This window comes from Schistocerca serialis, chromosome 7 (assembly GCF_023864345.2).
Source record: "Schistocerca serialis cubense isolate TAMUIC-IGC-003099 chromosome 7, iqSchSeri2.2, whole genome shotgun sequence".
Classification (NCBI taxonomy): Eukaryota; Metazoa; Arthropoda; class Insecta; order Orthoptera; family Acrididae; genus Schistocerca; species Schistocerca serialis.
Genome location: NC_064644.1, coordinates 535,124,235 through 535,142,200, shown reverse-complemented (window position 1 = coordinate 535,142,200; position 17,966 = coordinate 535,124,235). Strand labels below are relative to the sequence as shown.

Sequence of the window (17,966 nt, the reverse complement as noted above, 5' to 3'; positions counted from 1 at the left end):
TTCTTCTTCAATTAGCACTGGGTTATGTCTATTCATTTACGTTTTGTGTAGGATGTGAGTGTTGCCAAAATGTGTATTCATCTTTTTACCTGTCCATATTATTTTTGTGTGGGTGTGTGAATCTTGTGGGTGGGTTGGTTGCTAGATGGGCAAGAGAGTGGCTGGGTGGATGGGATGGTGAGTGGAAGTATGAATAAGTGAATATGTGTTAGATGTTCAGCAGAGCAGGGGGCAGGGGCAACAGTTGTATATCTTTAATTGGGGGGGAGTGGTAATTACCAAAAATGAAGATGAAGGAAGTGATAGTGGTGAATGGGAACTGAGTGGGGGTGGTGAGTGTGAGTGGGTGATATTTCTAGAGGTGTATGATATCTTTATATTTAATTCTATAGAAAGTTATCTACTAATTTGAAAAGTATTTGGGCTCCCACATTGGTCTTATCATTTATGATTTGTTTCTATATTTTTGTGGTTTTTTAGTTGTAGCAGTTTTCTTGTAGGGCAAGAAAGTGTTGTTTGTTTTTCATCATTATGTTTACAAGTATGTGTCATTTTTGGCAATTCTATGTTGATGTTTCTATAAGTGTTCAGTAAAAGTTGAATGACTTATCCTATTCTTCCACACTCTTACATGCTACTTGTATCCGGTGTCAAATGTTCTCCTTGTTTGATTTTCATTTATTTATTTATTTACACATCAAGTTCCGTAGGACCAAATTGAGGAGCAAATCTCCAAGGTCATGGAACGTGTCAGTACATGAAATTACAACGTAGAATGTTCATGAACCTGAAAAAAGTCAATCCATAAGTTTAAGTAAACGCTATCAGCAATACAATAAGAATCAGCTTAATTTTTCAAGGAATTCCTCGACAGAATATAAGAAGTGAACCATGAGGAAACTCTTCAGTTTCGATTTGAAAGTGCATGGATTACTGCTAAGATTTTTGAATTCGAGCTTATTGAAAATGGATGCAGAAGTATACTGCACACATTTTTGCACAAGAGTTGATTTCTGCTGAGTATTAACCCAGTGAAAGCTGCTTATTCTTGGGAATAAGCTAATTTTGGTAACAAGAAACGACAATAAGGAATATACATATTGAGAGCCCAATGTCAAAATACCCAGGCTCGTGAACAGAGGTCGACAAGAGGTTCATGAACTCACATCACACTATTGCCCAAACTGCCTGTTTCTGAGCCAAAAATATCCTTTTAAAATGGGAAGAGTTGCTCCAACATGTAACACTATATGATAGAAGTGAATGAAAATAAGCAAAGTAGACTTATTTTCGTGTCGAACGATTACTCACTTCTGATACCGTTCCAATAGTAAAAATGGCAGTATTAAGTCTTTGAACAAGATCCTGAACGTGGGCTTTCCACGACGGCTTACTGTCTATTTGAACACCAAGAAATTTGAACTGTTCAGTTTCACTAATCATATGCCCATTCTGTGAAAACGTCAGGTTTTGTTGAATTGTGTCTTAGAAATTGTAAAAAACTGAGTCTTCCTGTGATTTAGCGTTAGTTTATTTTCTACAAGCCATGATCTCACGTCATGTACTGCACTATCTGAAACTGAGCCAATGTTGCACACAACATCATTTACTACCAAGCTAGTGTCATCAGCAAACAGAAATATTTTAGAGTTACCTGTAATACTGGAGGGCATATCATTTATATAAATAAGGAATGGAAGTGGCCCCAACACTGATCCCTGGGGCACCCCCCCCCCTTGACAGTACCCCACTCAGACCCCACATCACAGCCATTATCAACACTGTGAATAATGACCTTTTGCTGCCTAATGCTAAAGTAAGAGGTGAACCAATTGTGAGCTGCTCCCCATATTCCATAATGGTCCAACTTCTGGAGCAATATTTTGTGATCAACACAATCAAATGCCTCTAGTTAGATCAAAAAATATGCTAAACGTTAGAAACCTTTTGTTTAGCCCAACCAGTATCTTACAGAGAAAAGAGAATATAGTATTTTCAGTTGTTAAACGACTTCTAAAACAGAACTGTACATTTGATAGCAAATCGTGTGATATAAAATAATCAATTATCCTTACATACACAGCCTTTTCAATAACTTTTGCTAACACTGATGGCATATAAATAGGTCTAAAATTATTTACATTATCCCTTCCTCTCTTTTTATAAAGCGGCTTTACTACTGAGTACTTTAATCTCTCAGGAAACTGACCATTCCTAAAGGAAATTTACAAATATGGCTAAATACAGGGCTAACATGTGCAGCAAAGTACTTTAATATTCTGCTAGACACTCCTTCATAATCACGAGAGTCCTTAGTCTTCAGTGATTCACTTATTGACTCACTCACCTGCTCGTCTGTATCACAGAGGAGTATTTCAGACATCAATCTCGGAAAGACATTTGCCAAGAAAGCTACATGATTTCCTGTAGAAACTAAATTTTTATTTAATTCACCAGTAATGCTCAGAAAATGATTGTTAAATTCTGTACATATATCCGAATTGTCAGTAACAGAAATATTTTTACTGGGAACTAACTTTATATTGTCGACTTTGTGCTGCTGACCAGACACTTCCTTCACAACTGACCATATGGTTTTAATTTTATCCTGTGAATTAGCTATTCTATTTGCATACCACATACTCTTTGCCTTCTTAATAACATTTTAAGGACCTTACAATACTGTTTGTAATGGACTACTCTAGCTTGATTGTGACTACTGCTAACATTTTTATATAATTCTCACTTTGTTCTACATGATATCCTTATCCCACTAGTCAGCCACCCTGGCTACTCATTACTGCTAGTACCCCATTTAGAATGTTCTAATGGAATGCAACTCTCAAAGAGCAAGAGAAATGTGATAAGGAAAGTATTGTATTTATTCTCTATGTTATCAGCACTATAAACATCCTGCCACTCTTGATCCTTGTCAAGGTTTAAAAAATTCTCTATTGCTGTTGGATTAACTTTCCTACATAGTTTGTAATTAAAAGATGACATTGGTTTGAGTACAAAACCCTTTTAGTGTTAAAATTTGTGCATCATGGTCTGAAAGGCCATTCACGCTTTTACTAACAGAATGCCCATCTAGTAATGAAGAATGAATAAAAATATTGTCTATGGCTGTGCTACTGTTCCCCTGCACCCTACTTGGAAAAACACAGTCTGCATCAGATCATATGAATTTAGGAGACCTACCAACATCCTTTTTCTTGCACCATCATATACAAAATTTATATTGAAGTCACCATATATAAGTAGTTTCTGGTACTTCCTACAAACTGAATCAAGAACCCTCTCTAGCTTGAGCAGAAATGCTCTGAAGTCGGAGTTAGGGGGCCTATAAACAACAACAATTAGAAGTTTATTTTCACTAAATTCAACTACTGCTGCACAACATTCAAATATCTGTTCAGTGGAGTGTTGTGATACGTCTATGGACTCAAATGGAATACTGTTTTTTACATACATAGCCACTCCAAAACACTGCAAGGAACTCCTTGAGAAACATCCAGCTAATCTGTTGCCTGGTAAAGGAAGTCTCTGAAGTGTCAAATTATTTAAGTGGTGCTCTGACATTCCAATAATTTCAGAGTCAAAATCTATAATCAGTTCACTAATTTTATCTCTAATACCTCTTATATTTTGATGAAATATTCTAATTCCTTCTCTACTTGGAAACATTACATTCCTGGAAGGTGAGCCGTTAGTTAGAGGGACTTCCTCTAAGCAGGTATACCTATGAGCTGACTTCAATCAAGAAAAGGTGCAGCTCTAACACTAACTACTACAGGAATTTTTCCATGAGCGACACCACCACCACCACCACCACCACCACTACCATCACCATCACCACCACCACCACCACCCACTACACTGTCACCTATAAACTTAGCCAGCCTCCCCTTCCCATACCTGTTGAGCTGCAGGCCATGCCTAGTGAAACCCACTCTACTGATAGACCCAAATGCAACCACTGACATGTGACCCATGCCCTCTGCCATCAGCGCCCTCCCCACCCCACATTAACATTAGGCTGATCATGATGCTGAAGCAGTTGCACGAAATGCACATTACTGCCACCAGTTTGAATAACTGTCTTAACCAGGTCTATATATGATCTATATATCTATATATCTTCTATATACCTATATATCTTCTATGAGGTGTATTAGATACTCCATGGTTTTTCATCTTTATTTGTTTTTATATCGCTCTTGGAAAGAACTGCGTTTTTAACTAAATTGTTTTATTTGTGAGATGCTTTTACACTCTGCTTTCTGAACACATTTGATATCTTGTTTGTGTATGTAAGTTGTATGTCATTTATATCAACTTTTGCTTTCGGTTCTGTCTCAGTCTCTGTTATTTCGATATTGTGTCAACAATGCTTGTTTGTATGGGATTCACTCCTTGTGATGATAGCTGAGTGTTTGCTCTTTTCTATGTCTTTATTGTCTTGTTTAGCTTTGTTATTAGGATTTTTTGTATCCATTTTCTGTAGCTGTTTACACTATGCTATTTTCCCCTTTTTATAGTTGTCTGTGTCTCATGGTATTGTGCATAGTCTGTGTAATATCTATCTAAGTGATCTTATTTGTGTGAGTTGGTTAATTTACTGTCTGATGTATTATTGTATCATTTGTGGATTTTCAATATATGTCGAATTTGTGTTTATTGTTCTGAATCTTTATGATAATATCCAAAAAGTTTAACTACCATTCAATTATTTTTCTATTGTTAAATTTATCTTATCTTGAATGTCTTTCTGCTTGTAACTGGTTAGTTTTAATACTTTGTTCATCTTTCAGGCACAGGATGTCATCCATATAGCTAATCCAGTACAGGATGTTGTACCTATTTGGTGCCAGTTAGTTAAATACAATCTGTTCTATATGATTCAAAAACATGTTTGCGAAGATAAATTGAATTCATTACTGAATGGAAATTAGTTACATTCTATTAGTAGCAACAGCTACTTGACAGTTTCACTGATGTATTCACGGGGAAGTGTACTGTGTTTTTTAAGGTTTGCTTCTAAAATTTTCACTGTTTCTGTCGTTGGTATTTAAGAATATATGTTCTCCACATCAACTGAGAGGATTGTGACTGTGTCTAGAATATGTACTAGTATGTCTTTTATATAATAAATCAGCTCTGTAGGGTTTCTCATAGTTCTCTCCTCTTGTAATTTGTAGATTTCTGATAACATATTTTACAACAGGTCCCTTGTAGGTGGGTATGTATAAGCATTTGTATAGTTAATAATAGGTCTGACTGGGAGATCGTTCTTGTGTATTCTTGTTGGCATCTGAGTGAAAGTGCACTAGGATTTCTTTCAAACAGTTTTCTTTTTCTGTTGTGTGAGTGTGTCTTTGTCTTTCATAGTGATTCTCAACTTCAGATGGAAGACGCTCATTGGATCCAATTGTAGGTACATTATTTTATTTTCATGATATTTCATCTGTCTTATTAATATGTTGCAGTTATTCATTACCACCACTACGCTTCCCTTATGCACATCTGCAATTTTCGTGTTGTGTTTCTGTAACATGTCTTCGAGTTTTTTCAGTGTTATGGAGCCTGTATTGCTTCATTTACAGTGTTTTCATTCATCTGCATGATAATGTTTCCCTTTTTTTCTCATCAGCTGACTCGTTAGACGAATGTTTACCTACTTTGTTTCATTAAGGTTTTTCTGAACTTCAATTCGTTTAATGTATTTTTCGTGTATTTGTGCAGTAAAACCTTTTTTGAGTAGTTTCACTTCTTTTGCTGCTAACTAATATTTTTTACAAATGACAAAAACCCATAACAGATACAATAATACATCAGACATAAAATGACTCAAACTCAGAGATACAAACGCCACACATATACATGCCACACACACAGTAAACACAATACCATTAGAGATTGACAGCTACCATAAATTAGTGAATATCATACCGACACAAACCATGGATAGTGAGAAAATTTAGTGTCAAAGCGAAACAATAAAATCAAATATAATTAACACCTGGTTATCAGCATGGAAACAGACTCCCACACCACAAACATGCAAAAACGTAAGAACAATGACAACACAGACACACAAACAGAGAACAGGAGGTCATATATAATGAGAAAAACAAATACACACGTGGAACATCTACTATTTGCAGAAAACAATGTATAAAAATAGCTAGCCACACCAATAATGCTATTCAAAATTAGTTTACAGCAACAATACAAAAAGCAAACTTCTATTAGGAATCTGCTAAAATGTAATATGTTTAATGAAAGCTACGCAATTTAAACTAGGAGAACATTTGACACAAGATACAAAGAGCATGTCAGAGCAGAGAACTACAGAACAAATCATTCAATATTTTGACAAATACTTACACAACGTAAATTTGCCACTGCAGACAATCACATGTAAATCGTAAGGATAAACAACAAAAAACTGTGTCTCATCCTACAAGAAAACTACCATATAATAGAAAAGAACACACACACATACACACACACAAACAAACACACACACACACACACACACACACACACACACACACACACACACACACACACACACAGAGTCAACTAAGCAAGACAAGCATACACCGTTTGGTAACTACCACTCCCTATGCAGAATGCAGATGAATGAGGTTTCACAAATGTAAGGTGAAGTGCAGAAAAACCAATGCATGGTAAGCAGAAGTGGGTTCAAAAAATTCGAATATTGTCAAAACTGAATTTGCAACCACATTTTTTTGGTTCCAACCTTCACATACAACAAAGGCAGAAAGAATGGTATGCAGAATATCTAAAAAGGGGAAAAACAGAATTAGCAAATTGGATGCCAATATTATAAAGATATACTCTTTTTAACCCATAAATACGAATTTAAATATATGGCACCATATTTCCTGTATGACCACAGAAGACGCATTATGCATAATAAACATTTCTGGTAAAAATACTCTTTAACTGCAGTTATTTTTGGTCCAAGAAATAACAATAATTGATGTAAGACACCTACTTGGGAAGCCTTGCAAACAAACATATTAAAACTTTACAGATTGCTACTGACACTGCACTTCTATCAGAGACACCACAGAACTTGGAAGATCAGAGGGTACATTAATAATGGCCATTATTGTATTAGCATCTGTAAACCTTATTTCATCTTTTGAAAATAGTTTCACTGCTTTAAATTGAAAGACCAGGTTCTTACAGTATTCATTTCAATATCATAGGTTATTTTGGGAAATCGGGGAAGATTTTAGATTTCCTGCTTTCCTAAATTTACAACTTCAAATAGCAAAATTAATATTTGCATTGTGGATGGATGGGTACCTCTGATGAGGAACTGACCATTAAATGTTGTAATACAATGGGACCTAGGATACTAGGGACCTCCAACATTTTTTAAGGTCACGTACTAATTTCATGCATTAAATGTAAATTCTTTTCTGAAAACTTGAAAACAAAAATAATTGTAGCTCCTTCTACAGAAGAACCATACACAAATTTTACTAGTGCAAGAATCAAGATTATTAGGTGATAATGCAGCTGATACATAACACTGCCGAATTTATTAGGGAAAACCAGCACTAAAAATACACTCCTGGAAATGGAAAAAAGAACACATTGACACCGGTGTGTCAGACCCACCATACTTGCTCCGGACACTGCGAGAGGGCTGTACAAGCAATGATCACACGCACGGCACAGCGGACACACCAGGAACCGCGGTGTTGGCCGTCGAATGGCGCTAGCTGCGCAGCATTTGTGCACCGCCGCCGTCAGTGTCAGCCAGTTTGCCGTGGCATACGGAGCTCCATCGCAGTCTTTAACACTGGTAGCATGCCGCGACAGCGTGGACGTGAACCGTATGTGCAGTTGACGGACTTTGAGCGAGGGCGTATAGTGGGCATGCGGGAGGCCGGGTGGACGTACCGCCGAATTGCTCAACACGTGGGGCGTGAGGTCTCCACAGTACATCGATGTTGTCGCCAGTGGTCGGCGGAAGGTGCACGTGCCCGTCGACCTGGGACCGGACCGCAGCGACGCACGGATGCACGCCAAGACCGTAGGATCCTACGCAGTGCCGTAGGGGACCGCACCGCCACTTCCCAGCAAATTAGGGACACTGTTGCTCCGGGGGTATCGGCGAGGACCATTCGCAACCGTCTCCATGAAGCTGGGCTACGGTCCCGCACACCGTTAGGCCGTCTTCCGCTCACGCCCCAACATCGTGCAACCCGCCTCCAGTGGTCTCGCGACAGGCGTGAATGGAGGGACGAATGGAGACGTGTCGTCTTCAGCGATGAGAGTCGCTTCTGCCTTGGTGCCAATGATGGTCGTATGCGTGTTTGGCGCCGTGCAGGTGAGCGCCACAATCAGGACTGCATACGACCGAGGCACACAGGGCCAACACCCGGCATCATGGTGTGTGGAGCGATCTCCTACACTGGACGTACACCACTGGGGATCGTCGAGGGGACACTGAATAGTGCACGGTACATCCAAACCGTCATCGAACCCATCGTTCTACCATTCCTAGACCGGCAAGGGAACTTGCTGTTCCAACAGGACAATGCACGTCCGCATGTATCCCGTGCCACCCAACGTGCTCTAGAAGGTGTAAGTCAACTACCCTGGCCAGCAAGATCTCCGGATCTGTCCCCCATTGAGCATGTTTGGGACTGGATGAGGCGTCGTCTCACGCGGTCTGCACGTCCAGCACGAACGCTGGTCCAACTGAGGCGCCAGGTGGAAATGGCATGGCAAGCCGTTCCACAGGACTACATCCAGCATCTCTACGATCGTCTCCATGGGAGAATAGCAGCCTGCATTGCTGCAAAAGGTGGATATACACTGTACTAGTGCCGACATTGTGCATGCTCTGTTGCCTGTGTCTATGTGCCTGTGGTTCTGTCAGTGTGATCATGTGATGTATCTGACCCCAGGAATGTGTCAATAAAGTTTCCCCTTCCTGGGACAATGAATTCACGGTGTTCTTATTTCAATTTCCAGGAGTGTAATTCAAATCATACTGATGTTTATGTATACAAAAGTATGATAAATAGTATAAGAGATTTTACATCAGAATCAGAAAGGACGTCCATATTAGCACTAAAGTGCAAAAATAAAAGCCATACCATCATTAACTACCATAAGCTAACAAATGATAAGAGGTCCACAGAAAATATTTCAGTTAGTGGATGTTTTGAAACGAGAAATGTCCTACAAACAATGTACAATACTTTTTGATGACTCCAATGAGTAAGATGAGGAGGAAGAGAAATTTACCAAAATTGTTCGAAAATATGAGGAACAACAAACAGAAATGGTGAGAGGCTGATCACACATTCAAATTGAAATTGATGTCCACAAATATTTGCCAGCTATCAAGAAAACTCAAAAGTTTGATATCTCCAAACCCAAATTTGGAAGAATTTCAGATAGACCATACATACATAAGAAATATCAAGGGACTGTTAAACTGATCAGATATGGGGAGTATGATTCAGATCATTATTTCTCTAAGATTAAAATACTAGATCTTCCATGTAAAACAATAATACTTGCACATAGTACTATTTCATCAATATAAAACTAAAAAGATAGTTCAGAAAGTAATCAGACACAATGCCAATACCATTACAGCAGACACAATGCCAACTGTGTTACAGCAGAAAATTTATAAAAATGAAGACCACTAAAAGTGGTGATTGACATGAATTCCAGGTACAAATTTCTAAAGCTGCACAGGACACATTACGAAAGGTGAAGAATAAAAAGTAGACTTGGTGGAACTGGGAGTGTGAAGAAGCGCTACAACAAAGAGCTCAAAAATGGTGAAATTTCAGATATTCAAAAAAGAAGAAAAAGTTGAAAAAGTCAATCATCAAAAAACAGAAACATCACAAATAATGTGCAAAAACCAAAAGAACTTTCGAAAAATCGCAGCTTAACATTTTCTATAAAATTTCGCCAAAAAGAATACTAGAAATTTTTGCCATACTTTTAAACTTTTACTCAAAGCGTATCAAGAACCAGATATTTATTTAAAAGATGAATATTCCCAAATATGATTAAGTATTGAGAAAAATTATGCATTATCAGCAGAATTTTAACAGGCTCTCATTCTCACTAGTTTCATGAAAAAAATTAGATTTTCCAACAATACTAGAATGTTTAGAAGAAGATGAAGCCATCAACCACTCAAAAGCAACAAAGCAAGTTCTGATGAAGCCTTTACAACAGAATTATTAAAGTGCTAAGAACTATCATTAACACTTGTCTGTTGAGTACATTTAGAAAACAGGAAATAATCTGAAAGTGCTGACAATAGTATTAATCCACCCACTACGCAATAATGGAGACAAATAACACATCGAGAACTACAGAAAAGTGTCTATTCTGCCAGTGGCTTGTAAGTCATAATTCAAACTTCCACTGAACAATTAACTGGGAGAAAATCAGGGGCGTTTCCTAAAGAGAACATGCTGCACAGAATATATTTTTAATTTTTTTGATTCAGCACAGAGTGTAGTAAGCATACCTGTAATATTATAATTTATTTACTTCAAGAAAGCATTTGATGTAGCAAATAAGGAAACAAGAGGTAAAAATAATAGAAAATTTAATGTTAAAACAAAATCAGACATAACTTATGAAAATCTGACAAATATGATATCTCAAGTGAAATGCGTGGCAGAAGTATCTCGGGTAACTGAAATAAAAACTGTCAAATATCTTCTTTACTGTTTAACTGTATTATAGAAAAAAATGTAAGCAGTTGGTATTTGGAACTAAGAAATAGGAAAAAAGAGTCACTAAATCTGGGAAGACAAAGAACAGGAGCTGTTCACATTCTCCAGACGATTTTGGAACACTTTAAACAAATGACAGAAGCACTCTCTCTAATTAATTTTCTGGAAAAAATTATCAAATAGACCAGGCATCAAAATTTCAAGTGACGAAATGGAATTCATGACAAACACAAAAAAATTCACTAAAATATATAGAAACACAAATAACTAAAATAGAGCAAATTAGTAAGTTTAAATAACTTACAGAACTCTTCAGCAAAGGTTTCTAGAAAATTTTGCAGTAGGTATAAGATTTAACAAAATAGAAAGAGCATTGTTGATGATAAAATCTATAATAAGAAACACATACTTAATAAAACACAATACATCAGTCATAAGAAACAGATGTTTATCTGCTTAGTGATGAGCCAATTGTGGTTTCAGTTAGTTTACATTCCATGGATCGTTTGCACAATAAATTCTAATGATGAGGAACGAGACATTTTACACTCACATCATGAATTAATTTGTAAATACGGCTACATTTTGAATGTTTACATATTCTTTTTGTTTTCCACTCTCTTTTTGTTATTATTATTATTATTATAAATACATATGTGAGTTATTAATTCCTACCCACCACTTTGATACATTACAATAATACAAATTATTCTATGTAAGAGAACAGCTGTCAAGGAGAACCATGCCATTTATCCTCACTAATTGTATGTCATGATCAGAGAGAGCATTTGTTACTAGCTATACAGTTATTTCCCCACTCTAAGATTCATCAAGGAAAATATTTACTAGGGTGCTACTGTCTTCAAGCACCTGTGTTGGAAAGTTAATCGCTGAGATTAAATTGTAGGATTTAAATAAGGTTCCCAGATCAGTTATCCTATAATACTTCTTTAGAAGTCTACACTTAAATTACTACAGAGCTTACCTACTTGCTGCTGTCTTACAGATAATATAGTAAGGAAACCGAATTCCTCATAAACAACTTGAAATTTCCCAGTGGCGATCTATATACAGTTACAATTAAAAGTAAACCATTTTTCAATATCAATCACAAGCAGACACTTCTATGAGGTGATCACAGCAAAAGCTACTGGTCTCACTACTTTTAAACATGTGTCCTGTCGTCTTCATTTTCCAAAATACTATGAACAAAGTAGAGGTACTTGAAAGAGGGGTTATTACGAAAATAGTGGGTCCAATATAAACCACTGATCGTTGGAAAATGAGAAATAACAAAGAGATCTACGAAAATATACATAAAATATCGGAAGTAATGGCACTAACATGTAACAGCAGCTCACAACCTTTCTTTAGCTGTGTATCTCAATAATTATCCAAATGGATTGAGCATAGATATTCAGAACTTTGTAATAGGCACTTCTAAACATAAACTGGCACAGTGAAGTTACATGCAACACAATATTACAAGAGACAAGAAAACATAAGAAAAAACAAGATAACAAATTATCTCAATGGGAAGCCTGTTAATATTAAAAACACTGAGAAAGCTCACAGTTGTAGCTCACTTCGTGGTTAGTAAATCCTTTTGTTATAAGAAGTGCTGTTTACATTAGAGAATCTTTAACACATTTATCCACCAACTTTTAAAAGCATTTAATAACAAAATGCAATAGTCAGTACTTTTATAACATTTACAAGTCATTTTACTATGTAATTCTACCCTTCCTATTATAAAACTGGGTATTACTGGGATGAAATGTGTAGTTAATAAATATTTCTTGTCATAGATGGTAAAGGTTATTCAAAACTTGTGGCACAAAACTGAGTAAAGGTATCTGCAAAAACCTCATCAAGTCATTTCATGAGATTTCATTATAATGTAACTGTTGTTTATTACAAATACAAATCACTAGATAAAATACTAAAATTAGACTTAGTGGTTTTCTTTAGGATGATGTGCCTGCTACAGTTTACCTAAATGATAGAAAACGAGAAATAATGAATTATGTATTTAAAAGGTCTGAGTAGTTCTGCATGGTTCTATTTCTCGAATAAATCTATTCAGCAATCAAATACTACTGTTAGTATAGCTACAAAGTTAAAAAGCAATTTTATGAATCTCATGAAGATCATATAGCAATCAGCATTCAGAAATTGGAGCAATCAGACAGCATGTATCACACGATTTTAATTCAGGTTCATTCTAGGTCTGATTTACCTAAGTGCTTAGAATGATATAAGAACAAAGTCTAATTTAGGAATACAGATTGCACCAATACTTTTACTGCAAAGATAGCTAACAAAATAATTCAAAATGTGAACACAGGAAGAGTCATTTGGATGCACAGAGAGAAAAAGAATATGTAGTAAGACTATATGGAGAGAACAGACAATTACTGAATATAATATAAAGAAAATGGAATCAACAAATCTTAAGAAAGAAATGGTATTTATAAAAGCAATATTAGTGGGGTATGGGGAATGGAATATAATGTGAGGGAGAAAGAGATTACAGATTTTGCATAATGTAGTGTATGGTAGCACAGCAACATCAGTAGGCAGGTAATAAATCGCAGGAAATAGAGGTGCAAAGAATCTGCTAATATTCGAGAAAACTGATGACAAAGATTGTATACACTACAGTACCTCTCACATAACTCTGTCAGTTATAAACAAAGTATGTTTAAACAACGAAGTACAAGAAGAGATAGTGTTACTTTGTAAAGAACAAAACTTTTGTTCGAAAATCCACATTTCAGAATTAATGAAGTGGAGTAGTTGAGATACATTTAAATTATATGTGACTGAAGCCATAGGACATGTGACAGGAGCTATGAAAAAATTACTTTAATTTACATATCTGCTTTCATCACTGAGTTACAGAATAATTGTTTTGAGTAACTCAGTTTGAATTCATAAGATTTCCACAACAAAGAAGCATTCTCTCTCTCTCTCTTTTCCTGAGTGTGTTTTCATCTGTCATCTATAGGTGTCCATGAAACTGTAGCAAACATATGCGAAATTATTCTGCGATATTGTCTGTATGTCTGCAGAGTTGCTTTGTAAATCGTCTGACTCAAGGTCTATCCTTGAGAACAATGCTGTAGATTTTTGTAAGTTTATTTCTTAAACATATTTGTAAATTTCTTTGTTTTATATATATATATATATATATATATATATATATATATATATATATATATTTGTGTGTGTGTGTGTGTGGGTGGGTGGGTGGGTGTTGACCACATTCCCTCGCTTACAACTTAAATTGAAGAAGGATTTCAAAGAAAGCTTAAAACCTCTGCTGCATTCATTGATTTATCAGCCACCCACAACACAGGCTGGCGAGAAGCATATTCTGTACAGTACATCATGTGATCCAATACAAACCAACATCTCGGTTGCTAAATGGCACGCTGAATGATAGAACACTTCAGGTTATGCGGGATCTAATATAAGCTCACCATGAAAACTCATGAATAGCTGCCACAAGGACTTGTATTTGCACCTTTCCTGTTCATCCTATATATCACAGACATGCCAGCAAAGGGATCTAAAAGGCACACAGTAGTGATGACTGGATACTTCCAACAAGATTTAGCTCATTTGAGAAATTAGAGGAGGTCTGTACAGCCGACCTGGAAAAGTTGGGGAGGTACTTCCGAAAATGGTGCCTCTAACCAAACACCAGCAAAACAGAGGTTACAGGCTTTCATGTAAACAACAAACAGGCCAAAAAGGAGCTCAAAATGCAGTTACGTAAAGTAAAACACCAAAATATCTAGGTGTGACACTCGATAGAACTCTCATATTTAAAGAGCATATAGCAAAAATAGCAGAGAAATTAAAATCGAGGAACAATAATATTCAAAAATTCTATGCAACCACATGGGGAGCATTTGCATCTGTCCTATGCTCGTCTGCTCTTAGCCTTGTCTTCTCAACTGCTGAATACTGTGCGCCAGTGTGGTTTAACAGTCCTCACTCTCATAAAATTGATGTGCAACGCAATAACACAATGAGAGTGAGCGCAGGAGTCACCAAATCAACCCACATGGAAAGTCTCCAAGTATTGAGCCATATACAAGTGCCAAATTTCCGTCGTATAAACGCACTCACAAGAGATTGCAAGATCTTGAGCAACAATAACGTTCCAATACATGAGGACATTGAATACACCACCCATAGCTACCTTTGCTATCAAAATGGCAATCAAAGCCACAGAGAATAAATTCAGCTTCACTAAAGCCTGGCCTCAAAAGTGGACCACAAAGCAGACTAACGAAATTCCATGTATTACCCAAAAGCCTCTGGGTTTTGAGTTACCAAATAAAACATGGTCAACTCTGAGCAGAATGAAGACCCAGCATGGTATACATGCCTATTTCCACCATAAATGGGGCAAGATATCTGCGAATGTGGTGAAATCCAAACCACAAAACATATCATAGAAGGATGCTGTTTCACAGCTCATGAAGGGAAACTTTAACATTTCCTGATGGTGACTCCAGATGCAATAGCCTATATAAAAATGTTAGATGCTTGTTTATAGCTATAATTATTTCAGTTAATAACTAATTGTACTGTCATTTGTGTCTGCCATATACTAAATTGTGTGTATATATTTCATGATATTGCTCTACAGCAAAATCTATATCACTGTGCTCCTCCCACATCCTAGACATCTATCTCTCTTGCTTAGTACAGAATCAGTTTAGTGCAATGTAGGGCAAGAAATCTTACATAAATGAAATGTAAAAATGAATGAATCTATACATACTCTCAAAAAGTTGTTTTTTTAAGAACTATTTACAAAAACGTATGCTCATTAATATCGTTTGACTGTGTCTACATTGATAGGTTCTAATTCCTAAAAGATATTGGAAGGTAAATATAATACTAGTGATAGAATGTCTAGAAAGACTTAAAAAGTTAGATGTTAATAGAAAAAGAATTCAGATAGATGGTTATACATTCATTCATCTTAGAGTTAGATAATACTAAATGATCTGTTGGTAATTTAATTGAACTTTTTATTGAATTAAGGAATTGTCAGCTCAGAAACTTCCTCCATTCAATTGAAGAAAAATTTATCAGGAAATAATTGCAGTGAGTTACAATACAATCAGTTACACTGCTGTAATAATGTAGTTCCTCTTAATGTTATTTCGTAATAGTGCTCAACAGCAAAATCTATATCACTGTAGTCTTCCCATATCCTAGACATCCATCTCTCTTGCTTAGTACAGAATGAGTTTTATGTAATGCAGTGCAACAAATCTTACACAATGAAATGAAAAAATTAATTCCTATACAATAACAAATTTGGTTCTGTCTGATCACAACAAGAAATGTAACAATATGACAGTGAATGGGAATGTTGTGACTGGTTCAGGAAGTAGACATCAAGAGTTACATACTATCCTCATATGTTTATGTCATATGGGAATACTTAGTACGCTACTTTATTTCCTCCTTACACTTCAATCAGTCCTGCCACCAGTCATCCTATTTGCATCCATTGTAGAATATCATCATACAACAACTAACGAAAATTAGGTAGATTTTTCCAGCGGCATTGTGAATTGGAAACTGTAACACATTTAAGCTATTACACAAGTGCAAAATGTTATGTGTGACAATTTCAAAGTAAACTCTTTTTATGTATATTGAACATGTGGAAACGAGTAACAGCTTTCCTTGGAAATAGGTGAAGGTAGGGTAAGACAGCTAATTCAAATAAACGAGCAGGAAAAGCCTTCAGCTTTTTTAAGGAAGAAATGTAACAGTTCATAATAAGAAACATATTGTATCTTTTACACAAGAAGATACATGTAATGAGTATAAAGATGCAGCATTGTTTTTACAAGTTGTAACAACATTGTTTCCTGACAGTGGCGACAGTGTCTCGTTTTTACATAAAATACTGAGTACCAGCAGTATATATGCTTGATAAATTCAAGGACTTTAGTGTAAATTCTATTTTGTCAAAGACTATTCATTTTCTCTGCCATTACAGAAAGTCATAGTCATTTGTGTTACGTTAATATTATTCAAAGAGTGAAATAAATAATGAACATAAATAGATGTACCTGTGTATTTTCCAAACTTTAAGAAGTTTTAACAAGTCTATATTGTGACACTGTCAGAGAAAATCTTTCTGTAGTAATGATTCACACAGTAAATTTTCTATAGGTAATTATTCTGTAAATGCCATCATGAACTAATTCAGAAATAAACATTAGGTTTAATGGCCTGCCTATTTTCTTATGTTAGTACTGTTGATTAAATTTCCAAATTTTGTGCTGAGTTTTATCCAGGAAACAATTTGTTCCTAAGCATTCAATGACTGTTATCAATATAGTAATGTTGTATATGCAGAAATTTGGTATATGAATAATTAGTACTTACAGTCAACTGAACAGCTAGTATAGATGGCATCTTAACAACTTGCTGTAAGTTACTGTTCATCATGACGTTAAAATTTTTTCTTAATAGTATACATCCAAACAACGAAGAATTTTATGATTTGGTGTGATTAATGACAATTACAGGAAAGAGGATAAAGGAAGAAAAAGCACAAATGAATAATTTACACTTTATTCCCTTGTGGAGCAGCACAGAAGCAATGTATTCTTTGCAAGGGAGCTGTTTGGCTGCATGGAAGTTCCATGGTTCTTTGTTGCAGATTTACATTTCCTTTGTTTATTAACAGCCACACATGTACGAAAATTTCTGTGTGTTTTACCTTATGTATTTTCACAACTCTGATACAGCCTAACTTCATCATTCAAGCATATTGACAAGCACACAAGTATCGCCAAGAGGTGACAATATTGGTGTAACGACAAGCAGAAGATTGTACTAGTATTTACTATATTTGTATTTTAAGTATTCAAGAGCACTTGTATTTAAATTATTCTAATTTACTAATATACCGCTTTTGTGGTTTTACTTTAAACACTTAAATATATATTGCCGAGTAGTCAGAGTTATTTATCCAAATCCGTTCAAAATATTTGACAATGAAATGAGTGAGTAATAAGCTGCAAGCGTCACAGTATTGCCTCTAAACACTCAATGTAAATACCTAAAGAGGACAGTTAGAACCACTTTGTTAATGTAGTTTTGGCAGCTAAGGCACTGTTGTTTCTGTTCTTAATGTCATGGAGTTGG

The 17,966-nt window shown here is 35.9% G+C and overlaps 1 protein-coding gene across 1 annotated transcript in view; it reads right to left on the bottom strand.

The window, feature by feature from the left end:
* The window catches only part of LOC126412670 (acetylcholine receptor subunit beta-like 2), a 311,004-nt gene that overhangs the window by 169,273 nt on the left and 123,765 nt on the right, over positions 1-17,966 (bottom strand). The window lies entirely within an intron of this gene.